This window comes from Oncorhynchus gorbuscha, linkage group LG07, assembly GCF_021184085.1.
Source record: "Oncorhynchus gorbuscha isolate QuinsamMale2020 ecotype Even-year linkage group LG07, OgorEven_v1.0, whole genome shotgun sequence".
NCBI classification, from domain to species: Eukaryota; Metazoa; Chordata; class Actinopteri; order Salmoniformes; family Salmonidae; genus Oncorhynchus; species Oncorhynchus gorbuscha.
Window position 1 is genome coordinate 3,794,777 of NC_060179.1, and position 26,576 is coordinate 3,821,352.

The window sequence follows — 26,576 nt, forward strand, 5'->3', positions numbered from 1 at the left end:
GTAGAGATATAAAGACGTGGGACAGACAGAGAGGCTGAGGGTGAGAAAGAGGGACAAGAGAGACCAAAGAGAGAGGGAGGGAAGTAAGAAACGAAGAGCGAGCGCGAGAGAGAGAGGAACCTCTGTAGTCAAGACTGAATCAGACACTCTACAACAGCCCTGTGATCTGAGGTATGACGTCATGAAACATCGGGCATTCGAAGAACGCACCAGATTCTCCACTGTCCTGAGATTTGACATCATGAAAAATCAGGGATTCTAAGAACACACCAGATTTGCCTCTGAGCTGAGTCACTTACATCTGAATAGATTCCGGTTCCGATGACCCGTGATATGTTAGGGTTCTCCTCCATGCAGTTCCGAGGGCAATATAACCTGAAAACAGACAGGATCAGTGGAGCTTAATGTTTAAACAATCCTATTTACTCTATAAAGGGGTAGTGTTGTGAGATGGAGGAGGGTAGAGGAAAGAGATAGAGAGTCAGAGAGAGACCATGCCCACAACCTATTTAGATCTAGATCAGACCTCAGAAATAAATAAGGAAATTATCTCAACAGATAAGAATGTCTTCCTGTGTGTTACCTACTGTATATCCCCCCAATATAATCCACATACTTTAACGAAGACATCTTCTCCATGCTAGAAGGGGATATCAACCATTTCCAGGCCCAGGGACAGGTACTATTCTATAGGTCCTAAACACCAAAACTGGACAAGAACCTGACACTCAGCGCACAGGGGGACAAACACCTGCCTGGAGGTGACAGCATTCCCTTCCCAAATATGCCCTCCTAGACACAACTATAACAAAACAACCAACAAAAACGGGTCACATCTCCTGCAGCTCTGTCTTACACTGTGTCTATACATAGTCAATGGTAGGCGCCGAGGGGACTCCTATGGTTGGTACACTTAGCTCATCTCTTGGTAGTAGTACTGTAGACTACTTTATCACTGACCCCAACCCAGAGTCTCTCAGAGCGTTCACAGTCAGCCAAATGACACGCCTATCAGACTGAAGAGCTATCGATGCAAAAACCTTTTTGGCCATTTAACAAAGAACAAAGATCAAAAGATGATAATTTACAACAAAAAAAGAGTCAGTTAAAGACTACCAGAGAGTTATCAATGCAAAATGGAGATGTCTGGAAAAACCATATCTCCAACCTTTTCGGAACCAAGACAAGAAACTTATACATGATAATTTACAAAACTTAGAATCAGCTATTAAAGACAATCAGAACCCACTGGATTCCAGAACCCACTGGATTCCAGAACCCACTGGATTCCAGAACCCACTGGATTCTCCAATTACATTGGATGAGGTACAGGACAAAATACAAACCCTCCAACCCCAAAAGGCCTGTGGTGTTTATGGTATCCTACATGAAATGATAAAATATACAGGCCACAAATTCAAATGGGCTATTTTTAAACACTTTAACATAATCCTTAGCTCTGGGATCTTCCCCAATATTTGGAACCAAGATCTGGTCTCCCACAATCCACAAATAGGATCCCAATCTGTGTCAACAGCAATCTCTGAGAATCTTCTTCAGCATCATCAACAGCAGACGGCAACATTTCCTCAGTGGAAAAAATGTCCTGAGCAAATACTGTAAATCAGACCACGTATCCACCCTGCACACCCGTACTGACAAACAAAACAAAACAAAACAAAAGTCTTCTCATGTTTTGTTGATTTCTAGTACGTTTTGACTCAATTCGGCACGGGAGTCAGCTATACAAATTAAATGAAAGCATAAACGATATTCTAAAAATCAATGTGGGGCGAGACAGATTTAAGCCCCACCCTCTTCAAGATGTGAAAAAAATCAATGAATTGGCGAGGGCACTAGAACAATCTGCAGTACCCGGCCTCACCCTACTGAACTCGGAAATCAAATGTCTACTGTATGCTGATGATCTGGTGGTTTAAAACTCGACATCCCTATTGGCAAAATAAATAAATAAATAAATATTTCAATAACTTCTAAAAACCCTGTCTGTGGTTGTGAGGTCTGGAGTTCACTCATTAACCAATAATTCACTGGACTTTTGTACCGCTCGTCTTCTTCGTCTGAGGAGGAGGAGGAGAGATCGGACCAAAGCGCAGTGTGGTAAGTGTTCATCATATATTTATTAAACCGATTAGCACACAGAGCACAAACAACATTGTAAATGCCACCAATACTTATGTGTTTATTTCACTTGCTTTGGCTTAGTAAACACATTTCCCATGCCAGTAAAGCCCCTTTGAATTCAATTGACAGACAGAGTGAGAGAGAGAGCGAGTGTGTCGTGATCGTACCTTGGGCAGTGCTTTACAAGCTTTTGATATGAACACATCTGAGCCACCGTGGTCTCACAGGTGATAGCTTTCACTGGAAGGCAGGAAGGAGGCTGATATCAGGCCCAAGGAGATCTCAACAGGACATGAATGCAATCTAATTCAGTTAATTCCATAGTTGCTGTACTGTACTGACCTGCTACTTTGGAGACGATAAAAGAGTTGGCGCTCTGATACTTCCTGTAAATGTAAAAAAAAACACACATTCTTATGATTCCAAAATTCTTGTAACTTTCCCAATATTCTTATGTTTCCCAGAATCGGAAGGAAAGAAGCATGACATTTGTAATCCTCCATCCAGGTTCTTTGTAAAACTGGGGTATTTAGGGAAAGCCACCAGAGTTTTGCATCCCTTGCACATTGTTATTCCTCCGTTCACTCTTTCTCCAAACAGGAAGTCCCATTTCGATAAATCTAAAATATTTTCAACAGAGAGCGGAAATACTCCAAACGATATGAAGTGTTATCCAGACCCTATTAATAATAGATCCTAGAATAAAAAGCATCGAGCCAAAAGTTTAAGACCAGCCCTGAGTATCCCAGACGTGTCCTCTGACCTAAGAAGTTTGTTGTTTTTTCAGGAAAACCAGGGAATTGACTGAAAGTTTGCAACCCTATGGAGAGTGTAACTTTCGTACTATATTTCCACAGTTTACGTTCCGCTATTCAGCACCTCTACAAACACGTGTGTGCCAGCTCTCGCTTTGTACAAATTGTATGACTCGGACATGGACATGTGTTACAAGGGAGGTTGGTGGCACCTTAAATGGGGAGGATGGGCTCGTAGTAATGGCTGGAACGGAATAAGTGTCATGGTATCAAATACATCCAAAATATGTTTTACATTTGTTTGATTGCCATTCCATTGGCTCCGTTCCAGACCATATGTTTTGCCGTCCTCCCCTCAGCTGATGTGATGCCTTCACCCGCCTCGCGCCTGTCGAATTGATAGCTTTTTGTCAGTGGTTGTCAAGAGGGCAACGAGATATGTTGGGCAAAGAGATAGTGTTTGCAAGACAGATGACGCTTCCATACCCGAGAGACTGAATTCCATTCTTGTTGGACTTGATGAAGAAGTCCTTCCTGCCTTGTCTGGTGACATCCAGCCATCCTCCATCCGTATCTACCACTCCAGAGTGGAGGCCAGCACGGCAGATACTGGATTGCTGTAAAGTTAACAGTGGAAAGTTAGTACAGTGTAAAGTTAACACTGTACAGTTAGGACAGTGTAAACTGCACAGTGTAAAGTTGACAGTGTAAAGTTAGTACAGTGTAAAAAGTTAGTAGTGTAAAGTATGTACAGTGTAAAGTATGTACAGTGTAAAGTCTGTAGAGTGTAACGTTAGTATAGTGTAAAGTTAGTAGTGTAAAGTGTGTACAGTGTAAAGTATGTACAGTGTAAAGTCTGTAGAGTGTAACGTTAGTATAGTGTAAAGTTAACAGTGTAAAGTCAACAGTGTAAAGTTCGTACAGTGTAAAGTTAGTACAGTGTAAAGTTAATACAGTGTAAAGACTGTACAGTGTAAAGTTAGCAGTGTAAAGTTAGCAGTGTAAAGTTAGTACAGTGTAAAGTATGTACAGTGTAAAGTTAGCACAGTGTAAAGTCAACAGTGTAAAGTCAACAGTGTAAAGTTAGTACAGTGTAAAGGCTGTACAGTGTAAAGTGAACAGTGTAAAGTGAACAGTGTAAGTATGTACAGTGTATAGTTAGTACAGTGTAAAGACTGTACAGTGTAAAGTTAACAGTGTAAAGTTAGCAGTGTAAAGTTAGTACAGTGTAAAGTTAGTACAGTGTAAAGTTAGTACAGTGTAAAGACTGTACAGTGTAAAGTTAACAGTGTAAAGTTAGCAGTGTAAAGTTAGTACAGTGTAAAGTATGTACAGTGTAAAGTTAGTACAGTGTAAAGGCTGTACAGTGTAAAGTTAGTAGTGTAATGCTAACGGTGTAAAGTTAGTACAGTGTAAAGTTAGCACAGTGTAAAGTTAACAGTGTAAAGGTAGTATAGTGTAAAGTTAGTACAGTGTAAAGTTAGTACAGTGTAAAGTTAACAGTGTAAAGGTAGTGCAGTGTAAAGTTCACAGTGTAAAGGTAGTATAGTGTAAAGTTAGTACAGTGTAAAGTTAGCAGTGTAAAGGTAGTATAGTGTAAAGTTAGTACTGTGTAAAGTTAGCACAGTGTAAAGTTAACAGTGTAAAGGTAGTATAGTGTAAAGTTAGTACAGTGTAAAGTTATTACAGTGTAAAGTTAACAGTGTAAAGGTAGTGCAGTGTAAAGTTCACAGTGTAAAATTAGTACAGTGTAAATAATGTACAGTGTAAAGTTAGTACAGTGTAAAGTCTGTACATTGTACAGTGAACAGTGTAAAGTTAGTACCGTGCAAAGTTTACAGTTGGATTTTAGCACAGTGTAAAGTTAACAGTGTACAGTTTGTACAGTGTAAAGTTTACAGTTTGAAGTTAGTACAGTTAACATTCAAATTCATTATGCTGCTCTAGTTACATTAGCTCAGCATTTTGATTAACCTACTCAGTATAAGACTTAGTCTTTTTCCCAAATGGTACCATATTGCCTACAATACTTTAGACCAGGGTCCATAATGCACTACTTTAGATCAGGGCCCATAATGCACTCTTTTAGACCAGGGCCCAAAATGCACTACTTTAGACCAGGGCCCATAATGCACTACTTTAGACCAGGGCCCATAATGCACTACTTTAGACCAGGGCCCAGAGGAAATAGGGTGTAATCTGAGACACAGATTGATAATGTATAATAATGTAATCACCATCTCATAGTGTACCGTCCCAACCACCTTCCCCGTGGACTTTAGACAGCCGGCAGGACACTCGTACCTGAGGAGAGCACAGGTGGTAAATGCATCCTCTATCACAGTGCATTATAGGGTTGGTGCCAATTCAATTTAAGTCCATTTTTGGTGTATTGAGAAGTAATTGAAAATGATCGAATTTTGAATTTCTGTGTACTTCCTGAAATGACTGACTTAAATTTGACTTGAACCCAACTGTCACGCGTGCTCCCTCTCTGGCCTCTAGGTCACCAGGCTCACCTGGACTCCATCACTTCCCTTCCCTAAATCTGTCCCTCCCTTTGGTTCCTTCCCTATATATATCACTCCCTTTGGTTCCTTCCCTATATGTCACTCCCTTTGGTTCCTTCCCTATATATGTCTCTCCCTTTGGTTCCTTCCCTATATATGTCACTCCCTTTGGTTCCTTCCCTATATATGTCACTCCCTTTGGTTCCTTCCCTATATATGTCACTCCCTTTGGTTCCTTCCCTATATATGTCCCTCCCTTTGGTTCCTTCCCTATATATGTCACTCCCTTTGGTTCCTTCCCTATATATGTCACTCCCTTTGGTTCCTTCCCTATATATGTCACTCCCTTTGGTTCCTTCCCTATATATGTCCCTCCCTTTGGTTCCTTCCCTATCTCTCCCTTTGTTCCTTCCCTATATATGTCACTCCCTTTGGTTCCTTCCCTATATATGTCACTCCCTTTGGTTCCTTCCCTATATGTCACTCCCTTTGGTTCCTTCCCTATATATGTCTCTCCCTTTGGTTCCTTCCCTATATATGTCCCTCCCTTTGGTTCCTTCCCTATATATGTCCCTCCCTTTGGTTCCTTCCCTATATATGTCCCTCCCTTTGGTTCCTTCCCTATATATGTCCCTCCCTTTGGTTCCTTCCCTATATATGTCTCTCCCTTTGGTTCCTTCCCTATATATGTCTCTCCCTTTGGTTCCTTCCCTATATATGTCCCTCCCTTTGGTTCCTTCCCTATATATGTCTCTCCCTTTGGTTCCTTCCCTATATATGTCCCTCCCTTTGGTTCCTTCCCTATATATGTCTCTCCCTTTGGTTCCTTCCCTATATATGTCTCTCCCTTTGGTTCCTTCCCTATATGTCACTCCCTTTGGTTCCTTCCCTATATATGTCTCTCCCTTTGGTTCCTTCCCTATATATGTCTCTCCCTTTGGTTCCTTCCCTATATATGTCCCTCCCTTTGGTTCCTTCCCTATATATGTCCCTCCCTTTGGTTCCTTCCCTATATATGTCCCTCCCTTTGGTTCCTTCCCTATATATGTCCCTCCCTTTGGTTCCTTCCCTATATATGTCTCTCCCTTTGGTTCCTTCCCTATATATGTCTCTCCCTTTGGTTCCTTCCCTATATATGTCCCTCCCTTTGGTTCCTTCCCTATATATGTCTCTCCCTTTGGTTCCTTCCCTATATATGTCCCTCCCTTTGGTTCCTTCCCTATATATGTCTCTCCCTTTGGTTCCTTCCCTATATATGTCTCTCCCTTTGGTTCCTTCCCTATATGTCACTCCCTTTGGTTCCTTCCCTATATATGTCTCTCCCTTTGGTTCCTTCCCTATATATGTCTCTCCCTTTGGTTCCTTCCCTATATGTCACTCCCTTTGGTTCCTTCCCTATATATGTCTCTCCCTTTGGTTCCTTCCCTATATATGTCCCTCCCTTTGGTTCCTTCCCTATATATGTCTCTCCCTTTGGTTCCTTCCCTATATATGTCCCTCCCTTTGGTTCCTTCCCTATATATGTCTCTCCCTTTGGTTCCTTCCCTATATGTCACTCCCTTTGGTTCCTTCCCTATATATGTCCCTCCCTTTGGTTCCTTCCCTATATGTCACTCCCTTTGGTTCCTTCCCTATATATGTCCCTCCCTTTGGTTCCTTCCCTATATGTCACTCCCTTTGGTTCCTTCCCTATATATGTCCCTCCCTTTGGTTCCTTCCCTATATATGTCTCTCCCTTTGGTTCCTTCCCTATATGTCACTCCCTTTGTATTATCTGTGAAGGGGACCAGTCTACCAGGGAGGCATTGTGTCCTCTGTGAAGGGGACCAGTCTACCAGGGTGGCATTGTGTCCTCTGTGAAGGGGACCAGTCTACCAGGGTGGCATTGTGTCCTCTGTGAAGGGGACCAGTCTACCAGGGTGGCATTGTGTTCTCTGTGAAGGGGACCAGTCTACCAGGGTGGCATTGTGTCCTCTGTGAAGGGGACCAGTCTACCAGGGTGGCATTGTGTCCTCTGTGAAGGGGACCAGTCTACCAGGGAGGCATTGTGTCCTCTGTGAAGGGGACCAGTCTACCAGGGAGGCATTGTGTCCTCTGTGAAGGGGACCAGTCTACCAGGGAGGCATTGTGTCCTCTGTGAAGGGGACCAGTCTACCAGGGTGGCATTGTGTCCTCTGTGAAGGAGACCAGTCTACCAGGGAGGCATTGTGTCCTCTGTGAAGGGGACCAGTCTACCAGGGACATTGTGTCCTCTGTGAAGGGGACCAGTCTACCAGGGAGGCATTGTGTCCTCTGTGAAGGGGACCAGTCTACCAGGGTGGCATTGTGTTCTCTGTGAAGGGGACCAGTCTACCAGGGTGGCATTGTGTCCTCTGTGAAGGGGACCAGTCTACCAGGGAGGCATTGTGTTCTCTGTGAAGGGGACCATTCTACCAGGGAGGTATTGTGTGCTCTGTGAAGGGGACCATTCTACCAGGGTGGCATTGTGTTCTCTGTGAAGGGGACCAGTCTACCAGGGAGGCATTGTGTCCTCTGTGAAGGGGACCAGTCTACCAGGGAGGCATTGTGTCCTCTGTGAAGGGGACCAGTCTACCAGGGAGGCATTGTGTCCTCTGTGAAGGGGACCAGTCTACCAGGGTGGCATTGTGTCCTCTGTGAAGGGGACCAGTCTACCAGGGAGGCATTGTGTCCTCTGTGAAGGGGACCAGTCTACCAGGGAGGCATTGTGTCCTCTGTGAAGGGGACCAGTCTACCAGGGTGGCATTGTGTCCTCTGTGAAGGGGACCAGTCTACCAGGGAGGCATTGTGTCCTCTGTGAAGGGGACCAGTCTACCAGGGTGGCATTGTGTTCTCTGTGAAGGGGACCAGTCTACCAGGGTGGCATTGTGTCCTCTGTGAAGGGGACCAGTCTACCAGGGAGGCATTGTGTTCTCTGTGAAGGGGACCATTCTACCAGGGAGGTATTGTGTGCTCTGTGAAGGGGACCATTCTACCAGGGTGGCATTGTGTTCTCTGTGAAGGGGACCAGTCTACCAGGGAGGCATTGTGTCCTCTGTGAAGGGGACCAGTCTACCAGGGAGGCATTGTGTCCTCTGTGAAGGGGACCAGTCTACCAGGGTGGCATTGTGTCCTCTGTGAAGGGGACCAGTCTACCAGGGAGGCATTGTGTCCTCTGTGAAGGAGTTGGATGGGGAGCTCCTCAGCCACTGAATGGGACTTTATTTATCAGTGGTAATATAGACAGGGACAGCTGATTTGAGACGATGTGTGTGTGTGTGTGTGTGTGTGTGTGTGTGTGTGTGTGTGTGTGTGTGTGTGTGTGTGTGTGTGTGTGTGTGTGTGTGTGTGTGTGTGTGTGTGTGTGTGTGTGTGTGTGTGTGTGTGTGTGTGTACCTGTTGCATGTGGTCCCTTTGCACTGATCTCGTAGCTTAGTGTCACAGGTCACAAGCTGAGCTGCAACACAGAACACACACAGCTGTCAAGCTAACTAGCTATTCGCGTCTGTAGCACACAGCTGTCAAGCTAACTAGCTATTCACGTCTGTAGCACACAGCTGTCAAGCTAACTAGCTATTCGCGTCTGTAGCACACAGCTGTCAAGCTAACTAGCTATTCACGTCTGTAGCACACAGCTGTCAAGCTAACTAGCTATTCACGTCTGTAGCACACAGCTGTCAAGCTAACTAGCTATTCACGTCTGTAGCACACAGCTGTCAAGCTAACTAGATATTCGCGTCTGTAGCACACAGCTGTCAAGCTAACTAGCTATTCACGTCTGTAGCACACAGCTGTCAAGCTAACTAGCTATTCACGTCTGTAGCACACAGCTGTAATGCTAACTAGCTATTCACGTCTGTAGCACACAGCTGTCAAGCTAACTAGCTATTCACGTCTGTAGCACACAGCTGTCAAGCTAACTAGCTATTCACATCTGTAAGCACACAGCTGTCAAGCTAATTAGGTATTCACGTCTGTAGCACACAGCTGTCAAGCTAACTAGCTATTCACATCTGTAAGCACACAGCTGTCAAGCTAATTAGGTATTCACGTCTGTAGCACACAGCTGTCAAGCTAACTAGCTATTCACATCTGTAAGCACACAGCTGTCAAGCTAACTAGCTATTCACGTCTGTAGCACACAGCTGTAATGCTAACTAGCTATTCACGTCTGTAGCACACAGCTGTCAAGCTAACTAGCTATTCACGTCTGTAGCACACAGCTGTCAAGCTAACTAGCTATTCACATCTGTAGCACACAGCTGTCAAGCTAACTAGCTATTCACGTCTGTAGCACACAGCTGTCAAGCTAACTAGCTATTCACGTCTGTAGCACACAGCTGTAATGCTAACTAGCTATTCACGTCTGTAGCACACAGCTGTCAAGCTAATTAGGTATTCACGTCTGTAGCACACAGCTGTCAAGCTAACTAGCTATTCACATCTGTAAGCACACAGCTGTCAAGCTAACTAGCTATTCACGTCTGTAGCACACAGCTGTCAAGCTAACTAGCTATTCACGTCTGTAGCACACAGCTGTCAAGCTAACTAGCTATTCACGTCTGTAGCACACAACTGTAATGCTAACTAGCTATTCACGTCTGTAGCACACAGCTGTCAAGCTAACTAGCTATTCACGTCTATAGCACACAGCTGTCAAGCTAACTAGCTATTCACATCTGTAAGCACACAGCTGTCAAGCTAACTAGCTATTCACGTCTGTAGCACACAGCTGTCAAGCTAACTAGCTATTCACGTCTGTAGCACACAGCTGTCAATCTAACTAGCTATTCATGTCTGTAGCACACAGCTGTCAAGCTAACTAGATATTCGCGTCTGTAGCACACAGCTGTCAAGCTAACTAGCTATTCACATCTGTAGCACACAGCTGTCAAGCTAACTAGCTATTCACGTCTGTAGCACACAGCTGTAATGCTAACTAGCTATTCACGTCTGTAGCACACAGCTGTCAAGCTAACTAGCTATTCACGTCTGTAGCACACAGCTGTCAAGCTAACTAGCTATTCACATCTGTAAGCACACAGCTGTCAAGCTAACTAGCTATTCACGTCTGTAGCACACAGCTGTCAAGCTAACTAGCTATTCACGTCTGTAGCACACAGCTGTCAAGCTAACTAGCTATTCACGTCTGTAGCACACAGCTGTCAAGCTAACTAGATATTCGTGTCTGTAGCACACTGCTGTCAAGCTAACTAGCTATTCACGTCTGTAGCACACAGCTGTCAAGCTAACTAGCTATTCACGTCTGTAGCACACAACTGTAATGCTAACTAGCTATTCACGTCTGTAGCACACAGCTGTCAAGCTAACTAGCTATTCACGTCTGTAGCACACAGCTGTCAAGCTAACTAGCTATTCACATCTGTAAGCACACAGCTGTCAAGCTAATTAGGTATTCACGTCTGTAGCACACAGCTGTCAAGCTAACTATCTATTCACATCTGTAAGCACACAGCTGTCAAGCTAACTAGCTATTCACGTCTGTAGCACACAGCTGTCAAGCTAACTAGCTATTCACGTCTGTAGCACACAGCTGTCAAGCTAACTAGCTATTCACGTCTGTAGCACACAGCTGTCAAGCTAACTAGCTATTCACATCTGTAAGCACACAGCTGTCAAGCTAATTAGGTATTCACGTCTGTAGCACACAGCTGTCAAGCTAACTAGCTATTCATGTCTGTAGCACACAGCTGTCAAGCTAATTAGGTATTCACGTCTGTAGCATACAGAACACACCTAGTGCTTTCATCTGCCTGTCTTTGTGTTAACCAGCACTAGAAGAGACAACATATAGGCTAGTGAGGTGTTTCTATGCTCTGAGGTGAAGTCTTTCTAGGTACAGATCTAGGATCAGCTTCACCTATAGGCTAGTGTGGTGTTTCTATGCTCTGAGGTGAAGTTTTTCTAGGTACAGATCTAGGATCAGCTTCACCTCCCCCAACTCAACCAAGATTAGCGTCTAGGTAGTCTCGGAAAACCCAGTTCTAGGTATGGGAATGGCTAATTAAGGGAGGGTGCTCTTCAGACAAACAACTTTCCCAACAAATCACAAGTTTAGGTAGGCAGGGCTTGAAAATAATTGCCTCTGAAACATGACAGAGGTCGACACAATGCAGACGCAGATAGCGAGTCAGTGGTTGTAAGATTGTAATGCTAACGTCATGGCGCATGCAAACCACTCATTGAGATATCCTCCGCAAACTCCATCTAGCTAGCTATCGGGAATGTTTACGTGCTTCTACACCTGCATTGCTTACTGTTTGGGGTTTTAGGCTGGGTTTCTGTACAGCACTTTGAGATATCAGCTGATGTACGAAGGGCTATATAAATACATTTGATTGATTGATTGACATGAATGGATAGGTCTTTGGCTGGATGTATACGGTTGATATACAGAGGGTTTACGGTTGATATACAGTGGGTTTACAGTTGATATACAGTGGGTTTAAGGTTGATATAGATGGGTTTACGGTTGATATACAGTGGGTTTACGGTTGATATACAGTGGGTTTACGGTTGATATACAGTGGGTTTACGGTTGATATACAGTGGGTTTACAGTTGATATACAGTGGGTTTACGGTTGATATACAGTGGGTTTACGGTTGATATACAGTGGGTTTACGGTTGATATACAGTGGGTTTACGGTTGATATACAGTGGGTTTACGGTTGATATACAGTGGGTTTACGGTTGATATACAGTGGGTTTACGGTTGATATAGGTGGGTTTACGGTTGATATACAGTGGGTTTACGGTTGATATACAGTGGGTTTACGGTTGATATAGATATACAGTGGGTTTACGGTTGATATACAGTGGGTATACGGTTGATATAGGTGGGTTTACGGTTGATATACAGTGGGTTTACAGTTGATATACAGTGGGTTTACGGTTGATATACAGTGGGTTTACGGTTGATATACAGTGGGTTTACGGTTGATATACAGTGGGTTTACAGTTGATATACAGTGGGTTTACGGTTGATATACAGTGGGTTTACGGTTGATATACAGTGGGTTTACGGTTGATATACAGTGGGTTTACGGTTGATATACAGTGGGTTTACGGTTGATATACAGTGGGTTTACGGTTGATATACAGTGGGTTTACGGTTGATATAGGTGGGTTTACGGTTGATATACAGTGGGTTTACGGTTGATATAGGTGGGTTTACGGTTGATATAGGTGGGTATACGGTTGATATAGGTGGGTATACGGTTGATATAGGTGGGTATACCGTTGATATACAGTGGGTTTACGGTTGATATACAGTGGGTATACGGTTGATATACAGTGAGTTTACGGTTGATATACAGTGGGTATACGGTTGATATACAGAGGGTTTACGGTTGATATACAGTGGGTTAACGGTTGATATACAGTGGGTTTACGGTTGATATACAGTGGGTTTACGGTTGATATACAGTGGGTTTACGGTTGATATAGGTGGGTTTACGGTTGATATACAGTGGGTTTACGGTTGATATACAGTGGGTATACGGTTGATATAGGTGGGTTTACGGTTGATATACAGTGGGTTTACGGTTGATATAGGTGGGTTTACGGTTGATATAGGTGGGTATACGGTTGATATAGGTGGGTATACCGTTGATATACAGTGGGTTTACGGTTGATATACAGTGGGTATACGGTTGATATACAGTGAGTTTACGGTTGATATACAGTGGGTATACGGTTGATATACAGAGGGTTTACGGTTGATATACAGTGGGTTAACGGTTGATATACAGTGGGTTTACGGTTGATATACAGTGGGTTTACGGTTGATATACAGTGGGTTTACGGTTGATATAGGTGGGTTTACGGTTGATATAGGTGGGTATACGGTCGATATACAGTGGGTTTACGGTTGATATAGGTGGTTTACGGTTGATATACAGTGGGTATACGGTTGATATACAGTAAAAGTAGGAATACAGTGCCTGTAAAAAGGTCTTTGCCCCCTTTCTGATTTTCTTTTATTTTTACATTTTTTACATTTTATATTGAATCTTAGCAGATCTTCACCCAAAACCTAATATTCGATACAGTGAACCAGAGTTTACAACTAACAAAAACAATGTATAGCTAGCTATCTTATCTATTTAATGGATCACGTGAATGCAACACCCAATTCCCCAGTGTGAAAAAAGTATTTCCACCTTACACACAATATCTGGTTGTGTCAACTTTATCCGCAATCGCTGCAACCAAACTCTTCCTGTAGTGGTTTATCAGTCTCTCACATCACTGCGAAGGGATTCTGGCCCACTCTTCCTGTAGTGGTTTATCAGTCTCTCACATCACTGCGGAGGGATTCTGGCCCACTCTTCCTGTAGTGGTTTATCAGTCTCTCACATCACTGCGGAGGGATTCTGGCCCACTCTTCCTGTAGTGGTTTATCAGTCTCTCACATCACTGCGGAGGGATTCTGGCCCACTCTTCCTGTAGTGGTTTATCAGTCTCTCACATCACTGCGGAGGGATTCTGGCCCACTCTTCCTGTAGTGGTTTATCAGTCTCTCACATCACTGCGGAGGGATTCTGGCCCACTCTTCCTGTAGTGGTTTATCAGTCTCTCACATCACTGCGGAGGGATTCTGGCCCACTCTTCCTGTAGTGGTTTATCAGTCTCTCACATCACTGCGGAGGAATTCTGGCCCACTCTTCCATACGGAATTGCTTTTTCTCAGCGACATTTGTGGGTTTTCAAGCACAAACTGCTCGTTTCAAGTCCTGCCACAGCATCTCAATTAGGAGTAGGTCTGAACTTCTGAAACAAATGCTTTTAAGCCATGTTAAGGTTATTAGTGTAAAATGCAGCGTTTGGTTTTTGCCAGGCATAACGGGACCTGTGTTGCCCCCCCAAAAAAAAAAAAAATACTTTTTGATTAATCTGTCCATAGAACATTCTAGAACATTCTTCCAAGAGTCTTGATGATCATCCAGGTGCTTTTTGCCAAACTGGAGTCAACTTCTTGGACGCGATGGGTTCCATTATGTCTGGAGTAAAAAGTCTAACTCTGCATTCCACAGTAAGAACCTCATACCAACGGTCACACCATAGCATTCCTGAAGTTGTCATAATTACTGTGTCAGTCTTTTGGGAAATGGGTGAGAACCATGAGCCCAGTAGGTTTTACATTTTACATTATCCAGAGCGCCTTACAGTTTGTGCATTCATCTTAAGACAGTAAGGTGGGACAATCACACGTGAAAGGCATATAAAGTGCCCTTTTCCTCAAAAATGTTGCTGTCAGTAGAGTCAGAGTTGGAAAGGGGGGTGGGGGGGGGCAAGTGCTGGTTTAGTGTTTTTATTTTATTTTATTAAAACCATTTTAGGTGGGGGTGTTCGAGGTGAGGAGGAGGATTATATAAAATACTGTTTGAAGAGATCGGGTTTCAGATGTTTTTGGAAGATGTGCAGGGACTCTGCTGTCCTCGCTTCAGGGGGAAGATGTGCAGGGACTCTGCTGTCCTCGCTTCAGGGGGAAGATGGACAGGGACTCTGCTGTCCTCGCTTCAGGGGGAAGATGTGCAGGGACTCTGTTGTCCTAACATCAAATCAAATCAAATCAAATGTATTTATATAGCCCTTCGTACATCAGCTGATATCTCAAAGTGCTGTACAGAAACCCAGCCTAAAACCCCAAACAGCAAACAATGCAGGTGTAAAAGCACGGTGGCTAGGAAAAACTCCCTAGAAAGGCCAAAACCTAGGAAGAAACCTAGAGAGGAACCAGGCTATGTGGGGTGGCCAGTCCTCTTCTGGCTGTGCCGGGTAGAGATTATAACAGAACATGACCAAGATGTTCAAATGTTCATAAATGACCAGCATGGTCGAATAATAATAAGGCAGAACAGTTGAAACTGGAGCAGCAGCACAGTCAGGTGGACTGGGGACAGCAAGAAGCCATCATGTCAGGTAGTCCTGGGGCATGGTCCTAGTGCTCAGGTCCTCCGAGAGAGAGAAAGAAAGAGAGAATTAGAGAGAGCATATGTGGGGTGGCCAGTGCTCTTCTGGCTGTGCTGGGTGGAGATTATAACAGAATGAACATCAGGGGGAAGATGTGCAGGGACTCTGCTGTCCTCGCTTCAGGGGGAAGATGGACAGGGACTCTGCTGTCCTAGCTTCAGGGGGAAGATGGGCAGGGACTCTGATGTCCTAGCTTCAGGGGGAAGATGGACAGGGACTCTGCTGTCCTAGCTTCAGGGGGAAGATGGACAGGGACTCTGCTGTCCTCGCTTCAGGGGGAAGATGGACAGGGACTCTGCTGTCCTCGCTTCAGGGGGAAGATGGACAGGGACTCTGCTGTCCTAGCTTCAGGGGGAAGATGAACAGGGACTCTGATGTCCTAGCTTCAGGGGGAAGATGGACAGGGACTCTGATGTCCTAGCTTCAGGGTGAAGCAGGTTCCACCATTGGGGTGCCAGGACAGAGAAGAGCTTGGACTGGGCTGAGCGGGAGCTGCTCTCCTGTAGTGCTACCCTACAGAGTGCTGTTGAGGCTACTGTAGACCATTGCAAAACAGTCTGTTTTAATAAACGATTTAGTGACGTTAATATATTTAGTATAGTTTTAACTCAAAAGGATAACTATAATGTTTCACTATTTAAAAAAATTTTTTATAATTCACTGAGGATGGTCCCTCCCGTTCCTCCTCTGAGGAGCCTCCTCTGGTAGAAACACCACCTCCTTTGCATTATTGGACTGCTCTGGAACACCATCAGCCCAGTACAGCTGGAAGCCAGGACTCCATCAGCCCAGTACAGCTGGAAGCCAGGACTCCATCAGCCCAGTACAGCTGGAAGCCAGGACTCCATCAGCCCAGTACTCTGGAAGCCAGGACTCCATCAGCCCAGTACATCTGGAAGCCAGGACTCCATCAGCCCAGTACATCTGGAAGCCAGGACTCCATCAGCCCAGTACAGCTGGAAGCCAGGACTCCATCAGCCCAGTACAGCTGGAAGCCAGGACTCCATCAGCCCAGTACTACTTGAAGCCAGGACTCCATCAGCCCAGTACGACTTGAAGCCAGGACTCCATCAGCCCAGTACATCTGGAAGCCAGGACTCCATCAGCCCAGTACATCTGGAAGCCAGGACTCCATCAGCCCAGTACATCTGGAAGCCAGGACTCCATCAGCCCAGTACGACTTGAAGCCAGGACTCCATCAGCCCAGTACAACTTGAAGCCAGGACTCCATCAGCCCAGTACGACTTGAAGCCAGGACTCCATCAGCCCAGTACAGCTGGAAGCCAGGACTCCATCAGCCCAGTACAGCTGGAAGCCAGGACTCCATCAGCCAAGTACAGCTGGAAGCCAGGACTCCATCAGCCCAGTACAGCTGGAAGCCAGGACTCCATCAGCCCAGTACAGCTGGAAGCCAGGACTCCATCAGCCCAGTACAGCTGGAAGCCAGGACTCCATCAGCCCAGTACAGCTGGAAGCCAGGTTGATCCACAGCGGCATCGGGAAGAGAGGCATTTAACCATGACTCCCTAAAATAGAAAGCAGACATAAGAAGTTGTAGCTTGTCGGTTTCGTTGGTGAGTGATCGATCCCACATTGGAGAGGAAAAGGCCTGGCAGAGGGTTATGGAGTCCAGGCTCGCCTCCCCTGTGTCTCCGTCGCACAGTTCCATAGGCTCGGTTTGAAATCCAACTCATAGTCGGTTTAGTATTCAGGAGTATATCGTCAGATGATGACAGAATTTCAGGTCAAAACCCCTGCACCCCTCCTCCCACCCTCCCTATCCCTTCACCCCTCCTCCCTCCCACCCTCCCTCCCTGCACCCTTGTACCCCTCCTCCCACCCTCCCTCCCCCTTTACCCCTGCCCACCCTCCCTACCCCTCCCCCTCCCCCACCCACCCTCCCTACCCTGCACCCCTCCTCCCACCCTCCCCTCCCACCCCTCCCACCCACCCTCCCTACCCCTGCACCCCCTCCCACCCACCCACCCTACCCCTCCCTACCCACCCACCCCCCCCTCCCCCTCCCCCTGCACCCACCCTCCCTACCCCCCTGCACCCCTCCTCCAACCCTACCTACCCCTGCACCCCTGCACCCCTCCTCCAACCCTCCCACCCTCCCTACCCCTGCACCCCTCCTCCAACCCTCCCACCCTCCCTACCCCTGCACCCCCTCCTCCAACCCTCCCACCCTCCCTACCCCTGCACCCTCCTCCAACCCTCCACACCAACCCCCCCTCCCCTCCTCCAAAAAACAGAACCTGTCCCCCCATTTAGAGATGCAACCAGTTGAATGACATCTTACACATCTGCTGTGTATTGATCACCACATTCCTCTCACGCTCCTCTGGTGGGGGGTGGAGGGGGGCGGGGGTCTTGGCCATAGGGGGGCTTTGGCTGGGGGGCCCTGGGGCGTGGCTTCTGGGGGCTCCTGGGGGCCTCTGGTTCGATATAATTGTTTTCCTCGGTTTCCTCCTGAGATCTCTGCGACTCTGTAACTTTGTCTGGAAAGAGAGAGAGCGAGAGACAGAGAGAGAGAGAGAGAGACAGAGAGTGAGAGAGAGAGAGACAGAGAGAGAGAGAGAGAGAGACAGAGAGTGAGAGAGAGAGAGAGAGACAGAGAGAGAGAGAGAGAGACAGAGAGTGAGAGAGAGAGAGACAGGGAGTGGGAGAGAGAGAGACAGAGAGAGAGAGACAGAGAGACAGAGAGACAGAGAGAGAGAGAGAGAGAGAGAGAGAGAGAGAGAGAGAGAGAGAGAGAGAGAGAGGGAAATTACACCTCTATTCCCCATCTAGGGCATTCCTTTTGACGAAGGAAGTATACTTTAAAGGGAACTGAACTGGACAGAAAAAAAAGACAGTGTATTTGTGTAAACATGAGATAGATATTGCAGTGTGTTCCAAGCCACACACACCCCTATTCCCCATCTACCCCGGGCATTCACTTTTGACGCCAAGGACAGTATACTTTAAAGGGAACTGAACTGGACAGAAAAAACCCCGAGACAGTGTATTTGTGTAAACATGAGATACACACCCCGCAGTGTGTTCCACGCCAGACACACCCCGACGCCAGCCACACCCCGACGCCACACACACCCCGACGCCACACACACCCCGACGCCACACACACCCCGACGCCACACACACCCCGACGCCACACACACCCCGACGCCACACACACCCCGACGCCACACACACCCCGACGCCACACACACCCCGACGCCACACACACCCCGACGCCACACACACCCCGACGCTACACACACCCCGACGCTACACACACCCCGACGCCACACACACCCCGACGCTACACACACCCCGACCCCACACACACCCTCACACACCCCGACGCCACACACACCCCGACGCCAGACACACCCCGACGCTACACACACCCCAACCCCGCACACACACCTAACCACACACACAAACCAACACCACACACACACCTTTGTAGCAGAGGTTGTCCTTGCATCGTCCTCCATAGCTGGGGGGGCAGGCAGAGCAGGGGGTGCCGTGTTTATAGGGTGCATGACCCCACCAGTTCCCCCTGAGGTGACAGGTCAGAGGTCAAGGTTTAGTAGGACATAGGAGACAAGTCTGTTGTGTCTTCCTTTATTTGTCTCCTATCCTCTCCCCTTCCCTCACCTCTCATCTCCACTCCTCTCCTCTTCTCCTCTCTTCTACTGAATGAGTAAGGAGTAACCCCTAACTAACCCATCGAGTCAGGTGTAACCTCTAACTAACCCATTGAGTCAGGTTTAACCCCTACCTAACCCATTGAGTCAGGTTTAACCCCTACCTAACCCACTGAGTCAGGTTTAACCCCTAACTAACCCATTGAGTCAGGTTTAACCCCTACCTAACCCATTGAGTCAGGTGTAACCCCTATCTAAGGGTCTTACTTGGGTGAGTAGTTGCAGACCAGGTAAACAGCTTTAGCCAAGTTCTGCCCCCACACGTTCATGTTGTAGCAAATGTTGATGGCACAGCCTATCCTGCTGCTGGTGGCCCACACCAACTACACACACACACACACACACACACACACACACACACACACACACACACACACACACACACACACACACACACACACACACACACACACACACACACACACACACACACACACACACACACACACACACACACACACACACACAGAGAGAGAGAGAGAGATCAGATGGCACCCCATAGACATGTTAGCCTTTTTTAAGTTAATCATGAGTTACAAGTTAGTTTTTTTCCCCCCTATTTTCTGACTTTTGGTTTGATCTGCTGCCTACCTGTGTGTAGTGGGTGCAGACCGGGCCAGAACATCTAAAGGGGCAGTAGGGGTCACATTCCTGGGGGTAAGGGAAGGAATAGTCCTTCACCTCATCATACCAGGCCTGCACATGGGAAGTAGGGGGGCGTGGCCTGGACACAGACATACACTGATAAATGTCACTTTCACAAGAACAGGATTATGTTTCAAATGGCACCCTATTCCCTATATAGTACACTACTTTAGATCAGAGCCCTATGGAACCCTATTCCCTATATATATAGTACACTACTTTAGACCAGAGCCCTATGGAACCCTATTCCCTATATATATAGTACACTACTTTAGACCAGAGCCCCATGGCACCCTATTCCCTATGTAGTGCACTACTTTAGACCAGAGCCCCATGGCACCCTATTCCCTATGTAGTGCACTACTTTAGACCAGAGCCCTATGGGACCCTATTCCCTATATAGTACACTACTTTAGACCAGGGCCCTATTCCCTATATAGTACACTACTTTAGACCAGAGCCCTATGGAACCCTATTCCCTATATAGTACACTACTTTAGACCAGGGCCCTATGGCACCCTATTCCCTATATATAGTACACTACTTTAGACCAGAGCCCTATGGCACCCTATTCCCTATATAGTGCACTACATTAGACCAGAGCCCTATGGCACCCTATTCCCTATATATAATACACTACTTTAGACCAGAGCCCTATGGCACCCTATTCCCTATATAGTACACTACTTTTGTCCATTTGGGTGCCATTTGGAACAGAAATACAATGATTTTGTGTTTCATTACTCAATACAAACATAAAATATAATATACTGAAAACATGTCTTTATGGGGATGCAATGTTGCTGCTGCGCTGTCACATGCGAATGTAGAAAACATCAATGTCATGTTTCATTTGTTCACTGATCAATCAATGAATCAATCAATGAATCAATCAATTAATCATTCAACCAGGTCCGTGTTTACCATCCCCAGTGCGCTCCCAGGTTCTGTCCTATCTGGGGGAGCAGACCAGCCGGACCGTGTTCCCAAAGACAAGTCTCAGCCCACTCCTCTGCCGTGCGCTCTAACTCTGTATCCCACTCCTGCAGAGACAGAGAGGGAGAGAGAGAGAGACAAGACAGGACACTGTTTACACAGGAAGCCCAGTTCTGATCTGCTTTTGACCAATCACATCAGATCGTTTCACATCAGATTTCTTTCAGAGTTGATCTGATTGGTCAAAGGTGAAAAATAAGATCATGAAATGAGTTTTAACACATCATTTGCGGACAACACTCCACAGAGTACAATGATGACAACATAGCTATACTCTACAGAGAATACTGAGGACAACATAATTATACTCTACAGAGAATACTGATGACAACATAACTATACTATACAGAGTACTGTATACTGAGGACAACATAACTATACTCTGCAGAGAATACTGATGACAACATAATTATTCTCTACAGAGTACTGTATACTGATGACAACATAATTATACTCTACAGAGAATACTGATGACAACATAACTATACTATACAGAGTAAGGTATACTGAGGACAACATAATTATACTCTACAGAGAATACTGATGACAACATAATTATTCTCTACAGAGTACTGTATACTGAGGACAACATAATTATACTCTACAGAGAATACTGATGACAACATAACTATACTATACAGAGTACTGATGACAACATAACTATACTCTACAGAGTACTGTATACTGAGGACAGCATAATTATTCTCTACAGAGTACTGTATACTGAGGACAACATAATTATACTCTACAGAGAATACTGATGACAACATAATTATTCTCTACAGAGTACTGTATACTGAGGACAACATAATTATACTCTACAGAGAATACTGATGACAACATAACTATACTATACAGAGTACTGATGACAACATAACTATACTCTACAGAGTACTGTATACTGAGGACAGCATAATTATTCTCTACAGAGTACTGTATACTGAGGACAGCATAATTATTCTCTACAGAGTACTGTATACTGAGGACAACATAATTATACTCTACAGAGAATACTGATGACAACATAACTATACTATACAGAGTACTGATGACAACATAACTATACTCTACAGAGTACTGTATACTGAGGACAACATAATTATACTCTACAGAGTACTGTATACTGAGGACAACATAATTATACTCTACAGAGTACTGTATACTGAGGACAACATAATTATACTCTACAGAGTACTGTATACTGAGGACAACATAATTATACTCTACAGAGTACTGTATACTGAGGACAACATAATTATACTCTACAGAGTACTGTATACTGAGGACAACATAATTATACTCTGCAGAGAATACTGATGACAACATAATTATACTCTACAGAGTACTGTATACTGAGGACAACATAATTATACTCTACAGAGTACTGTATACTGAGGACAACATAATTATACTCTACAGAGTACTGTATACTGAGGACAACATAATTATACTCTACAGAGTACTGTATACTGAGGACAACATAATTATTCTCTACAGAGTACTGTATACTGAGGACAACATAATTATTCTCTACAGAGTACTGTATACTGAGGACAACATAATCATTCTCTACAGAGTACTGTATACTGAGGACAACATAATTATTCTCTACAGAGTACTGTATACTGAGGACAACATAATTATTCTCTACAGAGTACTGTATACTGAGGACAACATAATTATTCTCTACAGAGTACTGTATACTGAGGACAACATAATTATACTCTACAGAGTACTGTATACTGAGGACAACATAATTATTCTCTACAGAGTACTGTATACTGATGACAACATAGCTATACTCTACAGAGAATACTGATGACAACATAACTATACTCTACAGAGTACTGATGACAACATAACTATACTATACAGAGTACTGTATACTGATGACAACATAATTATACTCTACAGAGAATACTGAGGACAACATAATTATTCTCTACAGAGTACTGTATACTGAGGACAACATAATTATACTCTACAGAGTACTGTATACTGACGACAACATAATTATTCTCTACAGAGTACTGTATACTGATGACAACATAATTATTCTCTACAGAGTACTGTATACTGATGACAACATAATTATACTCTACAGAGAATACTGATGACAACATAATTATTCTCTACAGAGTACTGTATACTGAGGACAACATAATTATACTCTACAGAGTACTGTATACTGAGGACTACATAATTATTCTCTACAGAGTACTGTATACTGAGGACAACATAATTATTCTCTACAGAGTACTGTATACTGAGGACAACATAATTATACTCTACAGAGTACTGTATACTGAGGACAACATAATTATTCTCTACAGAGTACTGTATACTGAGGACAACATAATTATTCTCTACAGATTACTGTATACTGAGGACAACATAATTATTCTATACAGAGTACTGTATACTGAGGACAACATAATTATTCTCTACAGAGTACTGTATACTGAGGACAACATAATTATACTCTACAGAGTACTGTATACTGAGGACAACATAATTATTCTCTACAGAGTACTGTATACTAGAGGTCGACCGATTAATTGGAATGACAGATAAATTCCCAAAGATTGGAAAGCTGCCGCGGTCATCCCCGTCTTCAAATGGGGTGACACTCTAGAACCAAACTGCTACAGACCTATATCTATCCTACCCTGTCTTTCTAAGGTCTTCGAAAGCCAAGTTAATAAACAGATCACTGACCATTTCGAATCCAACCGTACCTTCTCCGCTGTGCAATCTGGTTTCTGAGCCGGTCATGGGTGCACCTCAGCCACGCTCAAGGTCCTAAACGATATCATAACCGCCACTGATAAAAGACAGTACTGTGCAGCCATCTTCATCGACCTGGCCAAGGCTTTTGACTTTGTCAATCACCACATCCTCAACAGCCTTGGTTTCTCAAATGACTTGCCTCGCCTGGTTTACCAACTACTTCTCTGATAGAGTTCAGTGTGTCAAATTGGAGGGCCTGTTGTCCGGACATTTGACAGTCTCTATGGGTGTGCCACAGGGTTCAATTCTCGGGCCGACTCTCTTTTCTGTATACATCAATGATGTTGCTCTTGCTGCTGGTGATTCTCTGATCCACTTCTATGCAGACGACACCATTCTGTATACTTCTGGCTCCTCCTTGGACACTGTGTTAACTAACCTCCAGACGAGCTTCAATGCCATACAACACTCCTTCCGTGACCTCCAACTGCTCTTAAATGCAAGTAAAACTAAATGCATGCTCTTCAACCGATGGCTGCTTGCACCTGCCCGCCTGTCCAACATCACTACTCTGGACGGCTCGGACTTAGAATACGTGGATAACTACAAATACCTAGGTGTCTGGTTAGACTGTAAACTCTCCTTCCAGACTCACATTAAGCATCTCCAATCCAAAATTAAATCTAGAATCGGCTTCCTATATCGCAACAAAGCATCCTTCACTCATGCTGCCAAACATACCCTCGTAAAACTGACCATCCTACCGATCCTCGACTTCGGTGATGTCATCTATAAAATAGCTTCCAATACTCTACTCAACAAATTGGATGCAGTCTATCACAGTGCAATCCGTTTTGTCACCAAAGCCCCATACACTACGCACAATTGCGACCTGTATGGTCTCGTTGGTTGGCCCTCGCTTCGTACTCGTCGCCAAACCCACTGGCGCCATGTCATCTACAAGACCCTGCTAGGTAAAGTCCCCCCTTATCTCAGCTCGCTGGTCCCCATAGCATCTCCCACCTGTAGCACACGCTCCAGCAGGTATATCTCACTGGTCACCCCAAAAGCCAATTCCTCCTTTGGTCGTCTTTCCTTCCAGTTCTCTGCTGCCCATGACTGGAACGAATTGCAAAAATCTCTGAGGCTGGAGACTCACATCTCCCTCACTAGCTTTAAGCACCAGCTGTCAGAGCAGCTTACAGATCACTGCACCTGTACATAGCCCATCTGTAAACAGCCCATCTACCTACCACATCCCCATACTGGTATTGATTTATTTATTTTGCTCCTTTGCACCCCAGTATCTCTACCTGCACATTCATCTTCTGCCGATCTACCATTCCGGTGTTTAATTGCTATATTGTAATTACTTCGCCACCATGGCCTATTTATTTCCTTAAACTTACCTAATTTCCACTCACTGTATATAGACTTTTTGTTTTCGTTTGTTCTACTGTATTATTTACTGTATGTTTTGTTTATTCCATGTGTAACTCTGTGTTGTTGTATGTGTCGAATTGCTATGCTTTATCTTGGCCAGGTAGCAGTTGCAAATGAGACCTTGGTCTCAACTCGCTTACCTGGTTAAATAAAGGTGTTCTCAACTAGCCTACTTGGTTAAATAAAGGTGTTCTCAACTAGCCTACCTGATTAAATAAAGGTGTTCTCAACTAGCCTACCTGGTTAAATAAAGGTGTTCTCAACTCGCCTACCTGGTTAAATAAAGGTGTTCTCAACTAGCCTACCTGGTTAAATAAAGGTGTTCTCAACTAGCCTACCTGGTTAAATAAAGGTGTTCTCAACTCGCCTACCTGGTTAAATAAAGGTGTTCTCAACTAGCCTACCTGGTTAAATAAAGGTGTTCTCAACTAGCCTACCTGGTTAAATAAAGGTGAAATATTTTAGTTTTATATCGAGTTTTCATAACAATCGGAAATCTATATTTTTGGAAGTCCCACAGCACAGCCATCACCAACCCCTACTGTAAATCTACACCAATACCAGCCATCACCGACCCCTGCTGTAAATCTACACCAATACCAGCCATCACCAACCCCTACTGTAAATCTACACCAATACCAGCCATCACTAACCCTTAACCTTACTGTAAATCTACACCAATACCAGCCATCACCAACCCCTACTGTAAATCTACACCAATACCAGCCATCACTAAACCTTACCCCTATTGTAAATCTACACCAATACCAGCCATCACCAACCGCTACTGTAAATCTACACCAATTACCAGCCATCACTAACCCCTACTGTAAATCTACACCAATACCAGCCATGACTAACCCTGACCCCTACTGTAAATCTACACCAATACCAGCCATCACCAACCCTTACTGTAAATCTACACTAATACCAGCCATCACTAACCCTGACCCTTACTGTAAATCTACACCAATACCAGCCATCACTAACCATTACCCCTACTGTAAATCTACACCAATACCAGCTATCACTAACCCTTATCCCTACTGTAAATCTACACCAATACCAGCCATCACTAACCCTTACCCCTACTGTAAATCTACACCAATACCAGCCATCACTAACCCTTACCCCTACTGTAAATATACACCAATACCAGCCATCAGTAAACCTTACCCCTACTGTAAATCTACACCAATACCAGCCATCACTAAACCTTACCCCTACTGTAAATCTACACCAATACCAGCCATCACCAACCCCTACTGTAAATCTACGCCAATACCAGCAATCACTAACCCTTACCCTTACTGTAAATCTACACTAATACCAGCCATCACTAACCCTGACCCCTACTGTAAATCTACACCAATACCAGCCATCACCAACCTCTACTGTAAATCTACACCAATACCAGCTATCACTAACCCTTATCCCTACTGTAAATCTACACCAATACCAGCCATCAGTAAACCTTACCCCTACTGTAAATCTACACCAATACCAGCCATCACTAAACCTTACCCCTACTGTAAACCTACACCAATACCAGCCATCACCAACCCCTACTGTAAATCTACGCCAATACCAGCTATCACTAAACCTTACCCCTACTGTAAATCTACACCAATACCAGCCATCACTAAACCTTACCCCTAC

At 44.8% G+C, this 26,576-nt stretch overlaps 1 pseudogene; it reads right to left on the reverse strand.

Annotated features, from left to right (window-relative positions):
• LOC124039445 overlaps window positions 1-26,576 on the reverse strand; it is a 66,162-nt pseudogene that overhangs the window by 9,875 nt on the left and 29,711 nt on the right.